This window comes from Odontesthes bonariensis, chromosome 15, assembly GCF_027942865.1.
Source record: "Odontesthes bonariensis isolate fOdoBon6 chromosome 15, fOdoBon6.hap1, whole genome shotgun sequence".
NCBI classification, from domain to species: domain Eukaryota; kingdom Metazoa; phylum Chordata; class Actinopteri; order Atheriniformes; family Atherinopsidae; genus Odontesthes; species Odontesthes bonariensis.
In genome coordinates, this window is record NC_134520.1 from 13,089,559 (window position 1) to 13,111,085 (window position 21,527).

Here is a 21,527-nt window from a genome sequence, read left to right on the forward strand (position 1 = left end):
TATTAGACCATCAGCCCGGCCACAAAACACAGAGCTACTTATCAACATGTGTGCATGACTATTTTCATTTCCTCATGTCCTGCTCCTAAGATACTTCAGTAACATCTACACTGTACGCATTAACATGCAGATTAAAAGAATAGCTTTACATTTTTGGAACTAATCAATCAGCTCCACGCACACTGACAGAAAATGGAAGGACACAGTTATCCTGACTCTGTCCAAACGTAATAAGAACTGCATTGTAGCATCTCTGAAGTTTGTTTAGGATCTAGTTGTATTTTACATTCCCCCATCCAATGTGTTATTTAAATTCAGACAAAAAAATAACTGAAATGCCTCCCTAGTCAGGTTTCAAACTCAGAAGTTTGGAGCAACCTTACCATCCCTAGCCTCAGAATCCAAAATGGTTGCCCCAGCTCCTCTCTCAAGCTACACACTGACTTACAGTACTGGCTAGAGATATAATCTTTATTCCTCTGCACTTTTCAAGCCAAAAGAGAAATAAAGGAAAATAACATTTAATTCAAAAGAAAGGATCTGTGTGTCTTCTAAATAGTCCAATGCAGTAAATCAGACCAGTCAAAGATATCTGCATCTTTGGAGACTTTACCATTTCAAGTGAAATATTTTGTTTGAATTAAAGCAAACATTCTCTAAAAATGAGCTGAAATGATTGCAAGAGACCTGTTTAATTATTTTACTAATCAAAGAAAACCTATTTTCCAATTCAAGAGAAGTCAGGAACTGGTGTTGATTCACTTTAAAAGCAGTCGCCTTTGCCTGAAAACAATTGACCAACAGTAACTAACTGAGGAACTCCTGCTGTTCTGCCCCTCACAGGTTTGGACATCATGGTTAAAAGAAGTGGAGAGTCATAAATTCACTGGCAACAAGAAAAGTTGATGAAAATAAAGCAGAAAGGAAAAAAAAGACAGATAGAGACAAAACCAGCTGTGTTCTTTTCCACTAGTTTATTTTTCTTTAAGCAGAGGGCAGTCAGCGTGAGAGGGCAGAGGGAGGGTAGCTGTGAAACTTTATCGCTCAGATGAGGAGTGGAGAGCATCACGTTCCTGTGTGTGTGTGTGTGTGTCTGTGCACATGAGCTTGTGTGTGCGTTGTCTGCACGTTTGTGCGTGTCATGTGAATTCTTGAGAGAATAAGGGAGGAGGGGGAAAAGAAAAAAAAAAGTGAAGGCTCCAGAGGTGAGGAAGGAGTAAAGAGAAAGGGAAATTTAAAAAAGAGAGTTGAAATGGCATTGCTATAGCAACAGTTAAGGGTTTGGATGATTTTCCCCAAACCATAATGGGGTAGTTTGGAGTATAATGAAACCAGCCTGGCTTTCCTGGCTCTCACACCCTGGGCCATGTGCACGTACGCACACAGAGCTGAGACAGAAACACATGTTTTGCTTTAGCACTTGTTTATGTTCCTCCAACAGTGGGAGAGCAGAGCCATAGTTAACTATTAATTAAAGTGATGATCATAAAACAAGGACTTGTAAATAAACCACGCCAACCTAGCAGAGAAAAAGGAGGGGAAAGGCAGAGGAACAATATAGTAGTGTTATAATAACACAGGTATAGCTGCCTAATCTGAAAAAGTTTATTAAAAACATAAATTGTTGTCTTTGCTATGCAAAATAAGTTCTCCTAAACACCTGGCAAAATCCTTGCTCAAAGTCTGTGCTGCACACAGTTTAATATTGTGCAGCGCGCTGACATATATTTTCTTTCATGTTATATTTCAGTTTGTGGGCTACAACCTTGCAGAAACCAGTGGGTTTTCTGGGCTACTGCCTTCAATAAGTCCCCTTTAAAAACTTTGTGCATTAATGGAGCTTTAAGGCAGCATATGTTACACGTGGAGAGTAATAAGTCTCTGCATGTGCGTAAAAAAAGTTTGGAGGTGTAGGTCAGAATGCATGCATGTGTGTTAACGTCTCCTCTGACTCAGTATAATGAGCTCCCCTGGGTCTCCCCCACCTCCACCCTCTTTCCAGGCCTCCATTACTCCTTCGTTCTCCTCCTTTTCCCTAAACTTGGCCTTATTAACCCCTCACTTCCCCCCTGCATGTTTATTTAAGCAGGAGATGGCGGGGAGGAAAGGTGACTCGACTGCCTGTACACATGTTTATTTACATAGGTAGGGCTGAGGATTTGAGAGGGTGGAAATGGGGGTGAGGGAACAAGTTGGTTTGACTTTGATTTTTTGTTTGGGTTTGTCTGCTGGGAACAAAAAGACAGGCAGACATCAACTTATGTCGGGTCAGTGGCTTCACACCTTGGACTGACCCAGTGGCCATGATTCTGAGGTCAGTTCTATCACAAACAAGCAAAGCAGGTCAACAACGTCAGGCTGAATATGAAGCTGCTGAAGGCAGCTGCTTGTAGTCTGTAGCCAGCTCCACACCTTCATGTGACCATGGGTCAGCAGCTTGCACTGACCGATGTCTGGATGGTCGTGGGGATGGTCCACCTAAGGCTGGAGCTGAGTGCAGAATTTGTAACATGATCTAACTGAAGTTAGGAAACACATTTTGCAAGTAAAACATGAGCATTCATCATTCTTATCGCCGGTGTTCAATTTAGAACTTGCTTTGATTCATTTTCACTGAAGAAAGATACACAAATTGGGATGTGATTCTAACATAAAAAGATTAATGCTACTTCCAAGTCATTTTTCTTGCCTTCTTTAGATGTATGAGCCTGTGCTGTGTTCATATGACAAACACCCTCTCTGCTAGAAAATTAAGTTCTGTGTAAAGTTGACTTTATGCGTAGCTTTGTTCAGACATCGTAACGTATGTGCATGGATGCTACGTTCTAACTTCAGGATCATGCTTTTATGCCACACAGTGTAGGTTAAGCCTCTAAATTCATATCCTAGTCTATTTCTACTCCTCAAAATCAAATGCTAAACATATCTGCCAACAATATGTCTTGAAAAAAAGAGGATTTTAAAGGATTTTAATGATTATAGCAAACCTTTATTACCAGTGCAGGAAAAACAACACCATATGACTTAATTAAATCTGCACACTTTGAAATGTATCTGGAAGTATTATGATCTGCTTGCTTTAGTAAACTAGCAAAAAAGGGGGAATCAGATTTCAACATAATATCGGTTTATCAATTAGCTGATTTTGCACTTTGGCAGAGCGATTGAATTTCTCCTGGAAGTCCATCCTCTCTCTCCCTATTCTTTCTCCATCTTTTTTCTTCTCCACCAGTTTTCACCAGACAGCAGTGGTAGCTGGCACAGGTCACAGGGCAGTGTTCCTTTCAAGATGGCACCTCTGTCACAGTATGACTTACTGTCACATTCACTGTTCCATGTCTTAATCAATCAATCGATTGATTGATTAAACAAACAAGTGATCATAATGTGTTCATTTGTGAGCAGTATAAATACAGGTTGTTGAATGTTTTTGAACGATTCACTAGTTTATGGTTTTGGAATGGATTTGTTTCTTTCTACAGTGCTCAGACCGATCTTCTAACAGATTCCCTTTGTTATTTCATGTTCAATGTGTACAAAAGTCTTGACAAAGCAAAAACATCTTTTACGATCTGGATTAGTTTTTTAATGGATTTTTTAAGATGCTTTTGACTCATTGTTATCATCCTCTTTAGTGTGCTCTGCTGGATCCTACTTCTGTCAGTGGTCCTGAAAGAGGCTTCTATAACTTGTGTCTTTATGAGCTCTCATAGATGGTCTTTGCCAGAGAGGTGACCAGGTCATTAAGTTGAACACCCTGCCGTAGACCCATGGGAAAGGACCGTGTAAAGGCAAAGATCTGGGGAAGGACAGAAAAAAGAAAAATAAATTAATACATTTCCAGCACTGAACGTTTCTAGGCACAGAAACATTCATCACTGTGAAACGGAAGAAATTTCGAACCAATAAAATCAGTCAACCAACAAGCCAATCATCACCAGGAATCGGGTCCAGAGTTCCTTTTAGGAGACGGGAGAAACTAACAGAAGTGCATCGGTCCTGCTATCGCATCATTTATACCTCAAGTTTGCTTTGTAATTGTGGAAAATGATGTGTAGACTTAAAACAACAAAAAAGAGAGAATACAATGTATTTTAATGTGAGTCTTTATCATAAGAAAATGCAGAACGATTGTAAAGTTTTGAAAACAGCATCATTATAAAAAGGAAAATCAATCACAGCCAAATCAGTCCAGTGGTGGAAAACTCCATAAATCAGCTCACTGGTGATTATGTCATAGTGTGTCTTGTTTGTTTATTGTGAAACAACATAAACAAGCTTGAACATAAATGCCAATATAAATGCTCAGAAGAGCATAACTTATAAAGATCTTTCTTTAATGTCCATCCACTGAACATGTGGGCAGCACAGGTGAGAGTCACCCCATGTTGTGGCTCCCTAGCTTATGTGTAACCAATATAACAAGCGGAAAGTTCAAAATTTACTTTTTGTACTTGGATTATGGAATATGAAATGTGTTTCTTTGCCTTTCCCCCTCCCTTGAGTAAAGGCGGTATTTATGGCTCTCTCAAAGGTCTTAGTTGTGTATAAGTAGGGTGCTTAGGACAGTAGCACTGCGGTCACCAGAGGGGATAAAAGGATTAAATCTAAAGTTCAGCCCAAGATATTTCTTTGGCTGTCTGGGTTGCTTAACTAAAATATAATGAAATATCACAAATGCTGTTAAATGTCACAGATAACCTTCAGGGGTATAACTTTGAAAAAAAACAAAAAAAAAAAACAGAAGAAAAGGTATTTAACACAGATAGATTTTTTTCTTGATATTTCCCCACTAATTTACATTTTCTAGAGAGATGCTGGCACTGCTGTTGGACGACAAAAGAACCACGTTAAATGAGGTGAGGTACTCTTTAACTTAATTGAACTTTAAGATGATATTGCAATATGATTTATGTTGGAAATAGTGGCAACGTGGGAATTGTCACAGGTGAGGAAGGGACTTTCCCGCCTGCTAACTCTCTCAATCTTCTCTGTTGTCACCTGGATCCAATTTTTGCAGGCCTCTTATGGAGGGATTAGTGCCATGCTTCCACCTGAGTGCACGTCTCTCATTGATGACATTACAGCCTCGTTGTCAGGGGATTTTTGGGTAAACCGAGCAGGAAAATCTCTTTCACTTCATTTTAAAAAGCGGTGCTGCAAATGGGCAAGCTATGCTTACTGATAAATAGATATGGAGAGACATGAAAGAGAAAGAAGCAGAAAAGGGAAAGAGAGAGAAAACAAACAGAAAGGGAAAGATTATAAAGACAAATAGGAACACTGAAGGACAGACAGAAAGCCGTGAGACTGATGCCAACAGGAAAACAGAAAAAGAAGGGTGGAGGCAAAAGGCAGACAGAAAAATCACTTTTTAAGTGCTGCCCAGAACTGCTTCCAGGGTGCAGTTTTCTGTGCCACTCAAACACAGTGAGCCTTTGTAACTCTGTTCTCAGAGGGGCTCAGCACTGCTCCAGCTGGCGTGTACCCAGCAAGGCTTTCTCATGTCAGGGCACAGACAATCAGCCACTGAGGGGTATAGTGGATGCTGGGGAATTTCGAGCATGTTTCTTATCTCCACTCTCCAAAATAGCATCGAAAATTGACTTGATACCATTTGGAGAATACACTGGGCAAAGGCTACAGATCACTACTCCTGGATTTTAACAGCAAACAGAGCCCTCTGTAAATGAAGGTCTTTGTTTTATTGCATTCAGTGTGGTTACTACTCTGCTGGGAACCCTAACTACAGCAGAAACAATACTTATACTGTACCTCAGTGAATAGAGTTATATACAAGTAATGCCATATTGTTGAAAAGCTCTTGTTTGGCATCTTAAAGGGTTTTTAACCCTTATCGAAAGTAACTTCTAAGAAATACTATCATTACTATAAATGAACTGTTTTTATGGACTTGTCACTTGTGGACATTGAACACGTGTTACTCTACTTGAGAGAAACACAAAACTTTTAATTCTTTCAGCTACAGTGAGAAATCGGTTTAATCAGTATTCATACATTACATGCAGCAATGGATTAAAAGACTATTTGTGAAACTAGTGGTCTCATATACACACAGGGGATTATCACCCTATCCTGCAGGTCCCTTTTAGGCACCTTTCAGGTTGTTGATTTGGTTTTACACCTTAAACTTATTCAACCCCCTGGTGTTTCATGTATTGAATTGAAGAACAAACCCTTTGATTTTAGATGGGGCACCTGCATGAAACTCTCCAAATTGATTCCAAATAAATGAAAAATGCTGTAGCAATTGCATGTGCTATGATTAAATCCCCAACTCAGTCATACCATAACATACCTGTTTCTAGATCAAACAACAAAAACAAAAGATGTAGCCTGACTCACTGACCCTGCTTTTAGTGCTTCTTAGAATAACTTTCGCTGTCATGGACATCAGACACTGTTGTTGCCTCTAAAGTTTCAAAAGTCAGCCTGATGCTCAATCTTTTTTCGTAATAGATGCGAGTGCGTAACAGCGCTGATGGTGCTTTGGTGGGGTGTGCGTGACAGAAATATCATCATCAGAGGGTGTGCTTGCGGGTATCTCTGGACAATCCTTTGCCGAGCAATTTGTTGTCCCGAGAAAGACTTCATTCATTGTGCACATGCCCAGTATACATCTTTCTGTTGATTCCTATTTATTGGAACTCAGTCCTGCATGCATAAACTATAACAAAAGCAAGTATGTCTCAGCAGAGAACCAAAGCATTTGTGTGCTCATCCACAGTAAAGTATAACTGGGAGCCCTGTGCTGGCAGGTTCACATTAGGTCACACAGAGGAGATGGGATCCCTCATGAGCATGCATGATTTACAGAGAATACACAGAAATAGTCAAAGGTATTAACCACTGCTGCACACTGTCGAACAGAAAGTTATCTATATTACCGAGATAGGGAAGTTGAACAACAGCACACTTAATTATGGACCTTCAACAGTACACAGTATATTCTGCCACAACTTGCATTTCATGTGTACTGCACCTTGAGATCTTAAATGTGCTATGGTTGAGGTGGTTGACAAATCACAGAAAAAAACACAATATGTCTTTGTAAAACGCAGCATTTTTATGACTGTGGTGTGAAATGCAGTTTAACATTGCTCCAAAATCCTCCATATATGCCGGGATGGGATCAGGTGACTGCAAAGGCCTTCCCACTTACACACTTCTGTTTTCTGCCCTTCAAGCCAGCCAGTGAGCCTGCATGTTCAATCAGAAAGCATTCACATGCACAATATTTCTATTCACTCATTTCCTTTAATCTGTCACCTCTCTCCCACATCACTCGAAGCTGTTTGAGGTGACCCCAGCCTCCCCATCAATACCCACATTCATCATTCAGTAAAATGTGTTCTATGTCTGTTTTGTCAGCACTAAAAGGTGAATGTAACGTGCAGCTTAAAAGCAGGGAGGCTACAGAGGGTTTAACTACAACCTTTCAGCTCCTCCTCCTCTCCTCCTTCTGCACTGATGCACAGATAACAGCAGACAATACACTTCTTTGAATGCTGAGGGGAGGAGAGGAGTTTGACTGATGAGCGCTCCTATAAACACACACTCACACACACTCACACACACTCACACACGCACACACACACACACACACACACACACACACACACACAGTAGATCCGTCAAGAGGTCTGTGACAGGCACGTCTCCATGAGTGTGTTATCATCTCTCTTTATGAGTGTCTGACAGGAAGTCAGGCTGTACTCTAAATTACACGTCTCAGTGTCCCCAATCCTGTCTGCTGAACAAAAGAGGCACTTCTCAGCCGTCCCCCCTTCGGTACAAGACCTTGTACATTTTATGGTAAACTGAACAAGATTTAACAGACACACTTGCACAAACACACACATTCACCAAAGCTTGTCCACAGCAATGTTTGTGATGGAAGCGTGTGTATAAAACAAGCAGACAGCTGAAAGGGCACTTTGCCACTTGGCACGCAGCCATTTTCCATTTAACGTCCTCTCCTTTCTCCTCCATTTCACCCCAGCTTGTGCATCGGCTTAGGAGTTATTTCCACCTTGCCTCTTTCTTTCTTGGGAAAACACTTTCAGATTTCATAACACATCAATCCATCACACAGTGTTTGTGCATAGAGGCTCCCTCATGTTAGTGTGTGGCCAGATTCCCTACAGAGCGGAGAGAACTTCTATGTTTTGGTGATCAGATTGTCATCAGTGAAGACAAGAGGAGGAATGAGGACAGATGTGCTGGGGAAATGAGTGGTGGGAAACATTTTTAAGGACAGCTGCAGCGGAGCAGTTACTCTTACAATAGTTTGGCAGAGGTTCAAATTTCAACTTTGTACCACCCCTACTCTCAGCTCCACTTTGTTGCCATTTTCCTGGCCTGCAAGTGGCTGCATGAAGGTTGTTGAGTCCAATACTTTTAAGCATCTTTTCTGTAGTTGCATTCATGCTTTTCTTTCTCCATCTCCTTCCAACGAAACCCCTTTTTGCAATTTTCTAAAACCACAATGCACACTTGAAGTGAGCCTGCAGTCAGTTTCTGAAGGTCAGGCTTTATGTGACAGCGAGTGGGAAAGGGGAGGGCGGAGGAGACGTGGAACAGTTTGCTGGCCACGATCCACAACGCGTCATGATGAAAGAGAAAGCGGGCTGGAACGCAGCCGTGTGGTGAGTGGAGACTCTATCATCATGATGTAAACATCACAACCCTCTTTGTAGTGGTTACCTGACACAGAGATATAAGATAACTTTTCTCAGTCACTTTGGCGGCTAACATGTGCATCAGCGCATGTTCACTTTGAACTCAGACACGTCATTGTTGCCAGTTTGACGGATGGAACTTTGATGATCAGTTATGACAGAAAACGTGAGAAAAGATCAAAGATTTGAGAGTTTACTCTAGAGTGGAACATACCTTTTATGATCTTGGATTAGGAGATTTTCTTTCCTTCAAAAGGGATCGATAAAATATTTTTCAGGTTTCTCACGCAGTTCATTCAGAAAGCTGTGTGAAGATTAAATGATACAAGACTTTTTGCTGCAGCACAACAGCGTGTATTGTCAATAGGCGCATTTCTATCCAAACACAACACAAATTTTAACAGTATTTTCAAAAAACTGGAAGAAAAAGACACGGATCCATGCGCATTTTCGTCTAAACTGCTTTAGCAAAGTTGTCCAGGTGTATCTTTCAATCACCTTGAATCACCTTCACATATCTTCATGTCATCTCTGGACAGCATAATACACAAGTATTGCACACATTTCTTTTTCAGCAGCACATTTCTTAACACACTCATGTGATGAGGTGGTTGTGTTGCTCTGTCTTTCACTTAAAAATAAACAAAAACACTCCCTTTACTGCAAGTGTATTCACAATTGTCGCAACAGGTTCCCACTATAGGGACTCTATCTAGAACTCTATTCTATTGTGTTTATGGGCTTTCTGATATTTGTTTTTAATTATTCAAATTTAAAAGTAATTTCGAAATAATGCAATCATTCACAGGTGCAAAATGAAATTGCAAAGGGCTGTGCCCATACCAGGCATGTCAGTTTCCATAGCACTTTGTCATATACTGTTTTCACTGTTTTCACTGTTTTCACACACAAAAAGACAAAAAATACAAAAATAGGTAGATGTACATGTTTTTGATTTAGAAAGGCAAATACGTTCAAATTCACTCAGAATGGTGAACAAACATCTGCGCAAGTTAAATATGTTTTTGCCAGACTCCGAGGCAAGTAGAGACACAAGAGGAAGATCAAAAGATGGGAGGGAAATACCACATTCTGAGGCTGAGTAGAAAGCCAACATACAGATTCACTTAAACATAATCTATGAGTGCGTTGCTGCCTAGCTGACAGCTACTGTCTGTACTTTGTAGCCAAATGGTTTGACATAGACATATGCAGACTGTATAAATAGTTCCGTTGTAAAATCTGTTGTGTTGTGAATATTTTTATTTTCTTTCACAAGAGTAAACACAAAAGCTGTTGTAGGTGACTTTTAAACAGACTTTTGACGCTTGGTAAGTGCTGACTGAGAGCAGAACGTAGAGCAAATGTCTGTCCACACACGAGTTTCACACAGGACAAGAACACACATTCTCACTAATTCCCCTTCGTGGAAACATGATCCTCTTCATATTTCCAGTTCAAACGCTGAGAGAAAAGCCTGAGAAATGCAATTTGCTGGAGAGGCTTGGCGACTCAAACAGCAATGGCAAAGGCAAACCTAATGAACTTTGTGGGAAAAGATGAAAAGAAATGGGCTTCATAGCATACATAATGCATGTGAGTCTGAATGAGGGCAGGTTCCCATAGTGTAGTTTTACTTACAAGAAACCACGCTTCCTTAACCATTTAAGCAAATAAAAAATGCGCAACAATCTTGAGGTACAGATATTGTGTTGCGTATCTTAAATATACAGTAATCACTGCTGTTAGTATCAAGCATAATCGCTTTCTAAGCCTTTATCTCTGATTGTAATGGCCTAATAATGGGATACATGTGATGGGGAACCAGTGTAGCTTAGACAGTCTCCTTTTCCGTTGGTAAAACCCAAACTGGGATCTTTTTCCACTCAATAGGGACTCCTGGAGAGATCTTTAGTGCACATACAGATATTGTAACACATCCATCAGGTTAGAGAAAGACAGGACTGAAATCAGCGCTGTTTGTTTGAATTTCAAATGGACGCATTTCTCTGTGAACCTTTACTCGTCCAAGAAGGCCTGGAGGGATGAATGATGGATAGAGCAGCACTAGACAAAGAAGTGTAGCAAATAAAAGACAAAAAGGGAAGGACAAGTGAGGCACAGCAGCCTCAACCAATCTCTTTTCAAGACAAAAGCCCTCTGTGATTTTTAATATTCCAAATGTAGAATAAAGTTCAGGACATTATTCATGTTTATTCCTCTCCATCAGCTAAATGGCCATGCACTGGCAGGTTGGAGGGCACTTTTGCATTGGAGCAGTGCAAGCTTGCCAAGCTATAAAAGCAGTTATAAAAATCACCTCCAGAACCAGCTCAGATGCCGACCATATGGCCACAAGTTTAACAAGGACAAACTGCTCCTCCTCACAGCTGCTGGCTCTCTCAAATTCAATCCTGTTCTGTTTTTTTTCTTCCCTAAAACGTTTTCCCTATCTATGTGAGCTCTGTGTCCCCGTTTTCTGACATGCCCATGATATCATCTCATCTCATCCTATCACTTACTCACATTCTACATTTTATTGTGTTTGAACTGAGCTTTTAGAGATTATGTAGTGATTACACTGAAAGCCCCGTTTATGTAAACTTTAAAAGCCATTCTTTGATATTTTATATTTGGGTTTCTGTCCACCTGCTTTTTATGTGTCTTTTCAATTTTGTCATCTCAAAAACAACTGGAAAGGAAAATTCTTTCAAAATGACTGAAAATATGACAAAACCATTTAATGCCTGGGGGAGGTGGAAATCTTGGTATGTTGATGAAAGCTGGATACCAGTAATGACAATGGACCTTTAGTGACATACAGAAATAAGTTATGAGGGAAGACAGACAGGTAATAATAATAATTATGATAATAAAGGATATTTGTGTAGAACTTTTTTTTTTGTTTAACCCCAACCCTTTTAACAAGGTTGCAAAGTGCTTTACAAAAAGGGATAAGGCAGGTTGAGTCAGAGCTGCAGGTTGTTATAATACATCTTACATCTTACACGGCGCCTGTGCAGGGAGGCAAATGCAGGGATGATGTGTTCATGCCTTTTTGTCCAAGTAGTGAGTCCAGCTGCAGCATTTTTCAATCAACTGGAGATGACAGAGTGAGCCCTGACAGACTTGAGCAAAGTGCATTACAATGGTGAAGGTATTAGTAGACAAATGCATGCATACCCTTTTTGTAAGTCAGCAGTTGAAAGACGTGGCAATACTGAACTAAATGCTTGACTTCTATCCATTTACTATATCCACTTAATCCAACTCAGGGTCGTCGGGGGCGATGGAGCCTCACACAGAGACAAACGAGAAAAACAACCATCCACACTCACTCCTAGAGACACCAATTAACCTGACATGCATGTTTTTGGGCATTGGGAGGAATCCGGAGTACTCAGAGAGAACCCACGCATACACGGGGAGGACATGCACATAGAAAGGGAACACAGATCCAGGATCCCTCTTGCTGTGAGGCGACGGTGCTAACCACCACCGTGCAGCCCATAAATGCTTAACTTGAGCTTCAGAATTAAGGTTAGAATCTGATTTTACTTCTAGATCCTTAGCAGCGTGGGTGATGATAATAATATTTTACATACTGTGTAGATTAGAAATGATTTGTGGAATCAAACGGAGTGACCTATGATTTATCAACTTTGAATGTAAATAAATTTTGGCCATCCTGGATTTAATCGCAGAGAGACACACTGTGAGATTAGCAAGGCTGTGGGGATCTGTAGGTTTTATCAGCATGCACAACAAGTGTCATCAGCAATAAGAATTATAATGTACATTTTGGACTTACATTAGCCAAAAGTTATACCTTGTAAATAAAAAGATGAAGGGAGCCTCAGACTGACCCTTGGAACACATCACTACTCAGCTGAGCTGTGAAAAGATAAAGTTATTTAGAGTAACTAAAAAGGGTTTGTTGAAGAGGTATGAGCATGCTAAACCTAGGACTTTAAACAATGCAGAAAGGAATTGCTGTGGCAGCACTTAACATCTAAAAGAACAAAAGTCAAGCAATCGCCTCTGGGCTGCGCTCAGGGTCAAATCACCAAAATCCCACTTTGCCCCATTTTCATTTTTCAAAATCTTGTTAAAACAACCAATATGTTCTCAGAGCTTGAAAAAGTGCAATTGGACTTCTTCTTCGTTCTTGAACTTGCACTTATTCAAAGTCTTAGGGATAACTATGACAAACCTTGAACAGCAGTTTAATTACAAAGAAGCATACATTTAAAAATTTGTTTTGTTTCAGTTGATTAAAAAATAATTGGATTTTAGACAAAGAGAAAACAACACGTGGGCCCCTTTCTTCAACAAAAGAGCTATTTGTCATCAACGAGAATATTCAGTCTTAAAGTAAACTCGTGCCGGTAATTATCCACCTTCTGGGCCTCTTTTTTTTAGTCTACCACCCTGTCATTACCTCTGAGCTTTAATTATCAGACACACCTGTCACTGCGCTGCACACGGACACAGCAGGTTGCATGAGAGACGCTTGAGAGTTTCTACTAAAACTGCATTTTAAATCAGATGACAAAGCCCACTCATAGCTGTTGATTTACTCCAAAGAAAAGCATCCATGTGGAGAATCCTACCCTCATGGGTGTTGTGGTTGAGGAAGGACTCTCACCATACTTACGAGTGTTTGTACACAAAGCGCGGCGACCTAGATAGAGAACAATGCGAATGGAGACATCTGTGGGATTGGAATTGCAAGCCGTAAGCAGGTTTGTTGGTTGTCTGCCATGCTAACAAGCAGAGTTAAAAGCCCATAGTGACAGCCCTATTAGTGACTAATGGAGGCTGAGACAGCTGAGACCCTGACACGCGTGCACACACGCACACACACACACACACTAAAAGATCACCACGCCCAAGAGCAGGCGAGTGACTCCCCCTTGAGCCCCATCGCCTGTTTTTACCTCCATCTCTCCTGTCCTCCATCCCTGTAGTTAAAGATCTTTATGGGTGAGGGAGTGGCACAGGGATGTGGCGATGGGATTGACTCTCATGCTATCAGCCATCCCTGGGGGTAACAAAAGGTCAAGGACTCTCATTTTTCATCTCAGGCAATTACCCTCTCGTTCTAACCTGGCTTTCCTCTGCCTCTCCATCTCACCCTCTTACCCCACCGCACTCCATCCAGTCCCCTAATCACATCCACTCTGCCTCACACGAACACACACACACACACACATACACACCCTTCACACACAGTGCTCCTGAAATGTGTGCACACACATCCACACTGTCCTTTAGATGAACAGCAGAAACTGGATGTAAACTGCAACTGTTCAATGAAGCGAGTCAAGCTGGATGGAAAAAAAAGAAAAAACCCTTTAATTAACATTCTTTTTTTCTCCATGTATCCCTCTAACAGCTGGAATCATTCCTGAGTGTCCTGGGTTATAACAGATCAGCAGAAGCACTTGGTCCCTGCCATATTGGGTCACAGTAGAGCTGAATGTCTGAGACTGTGTTGTTGTTGCGTGCTGTGGTGACCCATGGGGTACAGTCCAGATCAAGTCCTGGGGGAAGAAGCTTGCAAGGCCTGACCCTCTAACTCTCCGTGGTATGCTAAACATGTAGCAGGAAACAAGTAGAACATCTATATGGCTGGAAAAAAAGAGGAACTGAGCTGCTGTTGTTGCTCTCAAATCTCTGTATGTGTGTGTGTTGTAAGAGGGTTGGGGAGGGGGGGGGGGGGGGGGGGTGATGCTGGCGATTACTTCTGAGAGGAAAGACAATTAACCCTTTGCTTCACTGCGACCCTCTCATTCCCATACTTAACCCCTCCCGGAGGTCAGAGGGCGATAGGCTCTAAGTGGCCTGTGGGTCTCTAACAGGCTAATTCACAAATTAATCTGTGACAGTGCGAAGAAAGCAGAAGTATGCACAGGAGAATGATCTGCATGGCTAAAGATTGTCTCACATAGTTAGCATTCATAAAGAGTGACCGACTGCTGCTATTTCATTTTAGACCAAACGTTATGAGGTGACAATTAATAAAGCTCTTGAATTGTTGGCTCTCTGATGCCATGCTGCCATCATGGCAAATAATATCCCAGTTGAAGTGTAAGCACTTAAATTGGATAAAAAGCTGGGGTGACAAAGTGAAAAGTTTAAAATTTTGCACTAATACTAAACTCTGCATTTTTTGCTGAGCTGTATCAAAAAATTTCTCTTTTTCATTGCAACTTGTATCGACAGTCATGTGTGCCTTGAGCACAAGTCACAGTAAAAATGACAGATCTAACAAAAGGATTTTATGGAGGGACGTTTTTCAGCACAGTTCAAGGGGAAAGTTATGAAACATTTGAATGAAATTTTCAAGTTCATCCGGCTTTTTGTTGTCCTAGTTGTGCTAACCTGCAATCTTTGTTACCCACCTATCATTCCTTTCTAAATCCAGGTGCTTATTACTGATAGTCAAGTTTAATTAGAGATTTAAAAGAACCAGGCAGAGTGCACAAAGGAAATGGGTCAACGGGTTGTGAGAGAAACCTTAATTTCCTTCTGAATTTCTTTCGAAGAGCGCAGAATGCCAGCCATTTGCATGAATTTACTGTGACTCATTAACTGTACTCATACCTCGTCTATGACCACACGCGACCCTCCTCTTACTCCTCTGATTCCTGGTTGATGAGTGTGCCTGTGCCACCAGAGGGAACCACAATTTGCCTGCCATGGAGACCCCCCCGGGTGTTAGAACAGAACACTGGAGCCAAGCAGCCTGTAGTGGCTCCACAGAGAGGCTGAAGGGGGTGTGTGGGGAGGTCTAAAGTTAAGAGCCTGGAGTAGTGTTCAGGGGATGATTTTTCCGGCAAATATGCAATTGTGGACTAAAGGCTTTAATCCAGCGTGGACACATCTGTTCAATATATTGGCTCACTTAGTCACATACCATTGCTTATTTTACATCTTCACAGTTTAGAGAGACTTAAATATTGTCTACATGTGCATTGTCGGGTCAAAAAAAGACTTTGACAGCTCAACTCAGAGTAAACAAGAGTCTGAAAAAAAGAGACATCTCCACAGTGTTTGACAGACCCTGTCAGCACTTATTCTGAAATGCAAAGAAAGACTGAAAATGAGGCAAAGACAACAAAAACACAGCTGGTGATGTTAGATGAGATTAAAAAAAGTCTCAGGTTGAAGTTGTGAAAACACACTCTCGGTCTAGTTTGAATAAACCAGTCCCCTGTTGTGAGAGGAACTACAGTCAGCTGCTTCTTCAGTAAAATTATGTTGGCAACTTAACTCCCACCCTGGTTAAAAACAATGTAATGGTAAAGGTTATGTGGAGCACACTTCAGTGTACCATCACATTATTACATTAAATCAAAATGAGCTTGTTTGTGGCTACTGTACAATATTATGCAGCTTATAAACCAAATCATTTAATGAGTTGATACACTGTTATTAGCCTAGAAAATAAGATTGCTCTCCAGTATTCTGATGACACAGATGGTGATTCACTCAAACTACATAACTGCACCTGGTTCAGACGCAACTGCACCCAAAGCTGCGTATTTTGAACAATCGTCTGTATTACTAATATTTTCAGAAGAAATGGCCAGATTTTCAACTCTTCTTCCCTGGACTCAGTTACTTGGTTTCTCCTCCTTCAAACGCCGCCCTTTTCCCAAAGCAGGACAAAAATACACTCGCTAGAATAACGTTTTCATTGACTTCCTCAGCCGGTTGAAATTAAACGTTGGTTAATTTTTTGGACATTTGATTTCCTGGATTTTTATTTCCAGTTTTTGATCTTACTGATGCTGAAAGGCTGCTGATATTGACAAACACACGGCTGTCTCGTGTAAGAGAAAGACTTTAAAGGCTTACACACCTGATGATGGCAAAGATGCATCTGCTGGTTCACAGAAAGAAAATTAAAACCACATCCTGGCTTCATTTAGGGCTGCTGATCACAGCATTACATGTGTTTTAGGACGTTTGGATAACCATAGATAAGATAGGTGACAGATGTATGCTATCACTTGTATCTACAGTCTAAGAATCCGTAGTAGAAACTTATATATATCTTCTAGTATCATTCATGAAAGGCATCAACAAAGAAGGAGCCTGGTCGAAGAGAGGAACTGTTTCTCTTTCTCTCTGTCCAAACATAACTACTGTGATTACAGAGAAGTTGCCCAGCTTGGCAGGATCATTGAGTCCACATGGACCTAAGAACAGTCTTTACCTCTGCAGGTCTGTCATTTGCCTGCCGTGGGATTCTACTGTCGGGTCATTATGTTGTCCTCAACCACATGCATACGTTTGCACATGTACTAAGGTGGACATAGGCATAGGCAGGGAGCAGCCATACTTGTGAACGTGTCGGGTTTATCTGTGAATTTGCTGTCATTATTATATGTTTATCAACAGTAATTTTAATTCTGCTCATCGTATCACAGATGATATCAAAAGCTGTAAATTGTGTTAAAAAAAATAAACAAAACTACATTTTTACTCTTAAACAAATGCTAATCTCAGAGAGTTTTAACTTAAATTTAGGAGGTGATCTTACTAAAACTCGTCCACATTCTGACAGAACACAGAAATGCTCACCGCACAGTAACCTTCATATCCTGAAATCAGAGATGAGGAAAAGTAATACGACAGATCCATCTTTGCTCGTTTGAGTAACCCCTCTTTCTCTCCAGTTGCCTCTCTTTCATCCCTATCTTGAAGAGTTGAGGCTGAGGTCCAGTTTCACAGGGTTTAAATTGAATCAGGAAAATCAACTTCATTTTCATCCTCATCTTTAATGAGAGAAGTGAAGGGATTTCAAAGGTGCTGCTCTGCTCTGTTTTCTTTTGAAAGGTCTCACTGTTCTGGGAAGGAAGCCTAGAGAAGTGGATTAACTAAAACCCGAAGGAAGGAAGAAACAGATATGCTCGACAAACTCACTCTACACACACACACACGCACGCACACACGTAGTGTATAAACCTAAACGTCAAGACATAGAGGTGTTATAAGAGCTCTTAGGAGGTTATTCCCTTCCAGCTTAGAATCAAACAGAACCAAAGGGGAGAAGGAAGGAGGAAAATCTAAAACACATTTTGAACCTTCGCCCCGACATGTGGAACCTGTACTGGGGCTGTTTTCTTTTCATCTGGCTGTGATGAGGCTGAGGGGTTTCTACAGTGTCCCCTCTGCCCTTTCCTCCCAGGAGGGCTGCGGTGACCTAATTATCAACCAGGACACCGGCTCACTGAGAACAACAGCGCCTTCGCAGCTTCGTGTTATGGCCTCATATCCTCTGTTATGTGAAGTACATCATCATATCACCACCTTGCTAAGCAGTCCTGCATCCTATTGTGCTCAGCTGGATTGCAGTCTGAACTCACGGTCACTCATATGAGGCTGTGACTCCCAGTAAGGTTATCACCTCACATAAACACCAAATCGCTCCTTATGTTCTACTCGACTCACATATTCTGTCAAGAGAACCGGTTGAAGTATGAGCACAGGTATCATTGTTTGCAAAAGTGTAGCCAGCATGGGATCAAAGCCATGTTGCTACAGTACAAACCGTCTTTAAAACTCAATCTGATTCTAGGTGCAGAGCTTATGCAGTGATGAGAATTATGAGTGACAAAATGTTGAAATGAGTGAAATGAGGGAAAACCAGCATTAGTTTTGAAAAAGGGAAAGTGTGGGCGTTATAAAGACCACCAAGCTCTCTGCAACTCCAGTCGGCTGTGTATCTGCAACCTCAGCTCATACACACACATGAGGGCTTTCCTTTTCCCCTTTAAGTTTGATGACAAGTAACAGTCCGCCCACACACACTGCGTGGGGTCTGTTAGCGCTCTGCTCTACACTCTGCTGGGTTGTGTCACAGCAACGGGATCCCCTCTACACAACCTAATGGCATTCAAATGAAATGTGTGATCTCTTAAAAGGTGTGAGGTTTTTTTCTTTTACTCGTCTGTTTCACAGCTGCAAAAGTAGAAATACACTTATAATTGTTCAATGGTTTACACACATTACATAACTGTAATCAGCGATTAAAATTACGGCAAAAGGGAGTCAGCCAACAAATTGTATGCTTTTGGAAGCATGATGTACAATCAATGCCAGTGATGATTTAACATCCATGTTGGAAGATGAAACCTTGTTGAATGAATTACTACTGCACACTATCAGGCGTTGACATTAAATATGTTTCTGTGTCCCCTACTACTGTGACGGTCCAGCCTCGGGCTTTCTACAAACTGCTGTGTGTATCTGGGTGCACATGCAACACGTTGAACCGCTGGACAACTCAGATTCTTGACGTTTGATTGGTTCAAATTAATGAAAGAATGAATGGATGACTGACTGACTGAATGACTAAATGAATAAGTCCATCAATAAAAGTAAATAAATGAATACATTTTTATCCTACAAGTCACATTCAGCCATTCACACTCATATTCATACAGCACTTCTTAGTTTATACGATGTTACAAGCTATGCGGTGCTCTGTTTCTCTCACACACACACGTTTACACACCAAAATACATACTGGGGGTAACATTTGGTTCTGTGCCTTGCCCAAGGACACTTTGACATGTGGTCTGGGGAAGCCGGGGATTGAATCACCAACCTTCTGATTGGCAGACGACTGCTTTTTCTCCTGGGCTACAGCCAACCGTGGCACTGCATAAGAAATTCAAACTATATGTTGAGAGTTTTTGAGAGGAAATGTGGAAACAGCACTGATAAAAACAAAGTTATGACCACATGTAAGTTTGTTTTATTTGTGTGTGTGTGCACATGTCTGTTTGTGTGTATGTACTGTTGTGGGGTGGGAATGTGGGCTGCTTTTAAACATGTAAAGCATTTTGTGCTACATTTTAATGTATGAAAAGTGCTTTATAAATAAAGTTTGATTTGACATGACCGTGGTTACTAAATGACAGAGACCTAGACATACCCTTATCTGTGTCCTTTTTGTTGTACTCTTATCAAATATGTTCAAAGACATCAGGGCATCAGGCTGTGGTCTGATTGTGTTTTCCAGGTAAGTGCTCCCAACTGTCATGTACATGCATATTTTTTAGAAAAAATATATATGAATAGACAAATAAAGCCGGCAGACATGACAATGTTAGGTGACAAGGAATAAATGAGTAGTCGACTTAAGAATTGAAGCAGTTAACACACAAGTGAGTATAAAGTGTGAACAGTGTACTACTAGAGTACCTAAAATTACACACAGTCATTGAGTTTAGTGTGTATAAGCCTTGTAATGTGTAAACAGCATGTTGGCATTGAGAATGTTACCACGTTGAGCATTTAGTACAAATCTTCAGCGTTCTGAAGCAACAAGCTTGCGGGTACTCATGCTTAAATAATCAACCAAACTGTCAACTTTAAACATGTATCGGAGCTTTTTAATCTATTCTTGTCGTAACAGCCATACCTTTTTCTCAGAGGTCTTGTTGTAGATGCAATTTTCAGAGAAATGAGTCATCAGTCGGCTTTCCTGAAATCTGAAAACAGCCATATATTGCCAGTGTTACTCTTCGCTCAATGTTACACTTTGTAACATGTCATAGTCATAGTTGCAAAAACAAGCCAAACTGCCATTCCATTTAGTTTCACTTCTGCATAAAAAGAGATCACACTTCGCATATTTTACTGTGTCCATACACGGTTGTGTGTGAGACACGATGGGGGTCTCCTTATGGATTCTCATCGGAGGGACCGTAAAGATCAGCTTACCGCAGCATGCCCGTGTCATTGCACTTCAGTTACTCATGAGCAGTGACTTGCTCACCACAGTGTAGGCAGGAGAAACCACATTGTAGGTGGGAGGTGACAGCGATGCAGAGACGAGGGGCTAAACTAACAGTGATCTAGCTGGGAATCCCGTCAAGCCTGATCAGAAGAGGTGTGGGGAGTTAAAGGTGATACAGACGAATGCACAAGGTAAACCTCAACAGATGGAGTAGCGATGCAGAGATTCAGAGCACTGCAGCTGCAGAGGTGGGCAGAAAGTGCAAACCCTAAAGGTCAAAGATTTCTCTCTGTTTACACATTTTTCAGCAGTAAACTACAGCAAAAATCCCTGCTGAGAAGGAGCCAGATGGTTAGTGGAAATTTCCAAGCTATATTCTTATTAGGAACACATTTCCTGTAATGTCAGGTATAAACCAGTAAAACACAAACACCCTGAGGAGCTTCAACAGAATGCATGAAGCCGATGAGTCTGATATTTAAATATGCAGAAGGGAAATTATACGAAGAGACTTTGTACACACTGACAAAGGTTGAATTTCTGCTTGAAAAGACAAACTACATGAACAACCTCAGTGGGATTTGACGTTTCACCAAGAGGCATCATTAAAAATACAAATGTACCGCTTTCGCTTCCAGTAAACCTCCGCTCAGCTAACAAATTTGAGCTATTTTAACTGTATGTCTTTTGGAAAAACAATGGTCCTCCTTTAATGAATATGTGGACACTAACATACAACATTTACTTGAGTAGCGGAGGGAGTTGTCTCTTTTGGAAAAAACACACATCGTTGTAACAGATTATAAATTTAGGGGGGAAAAAAACTGAAAAAAATTGACAACATTTCTGTCATTTTTACAACGTTCACAAATATTGTAACATACACTTTACAACAGATTTTTTTTTTACCTTTTAATGTTTTATCATGCAAAGATACGCGGTGGACGTTTTGTTTGTCTCGCAGTTTGAGTGGTTGCCTTAAAAGCTCTAAAATGGTGTAAAATGAGTTAAAGGTCAAGTAGGATGATCATATTTCAGAGGTGAGGGGCCTTATTGGAGTAGCA

The 21,527-nt window shown here is 40.9% G+C and overlaps 1 long non-coding RNA gene across 1 annotated transcript in view; it reads right to left on the minus strand.

Moving 5' to 3' along the window:
• Nucleotides 1-3,025: 3,025 nt before the first annotated feature.
• The window catches only part of LOC142399767 (uncharacterized), a 51,929-nt gene continuing 33,427 nt past the window's right edge, over nucleotides 3,026-21,527 (minus strand). The window contains exon 3 of the long non-coding RNA XR_012772882.1: nucleotides 3,026-3,799. This is a non-coding gene — a long non-coding RNA (uncharacterized LOC142399767). The remainder of the gene's footprint in view (nucleotides 3,800-21,527) is intronic.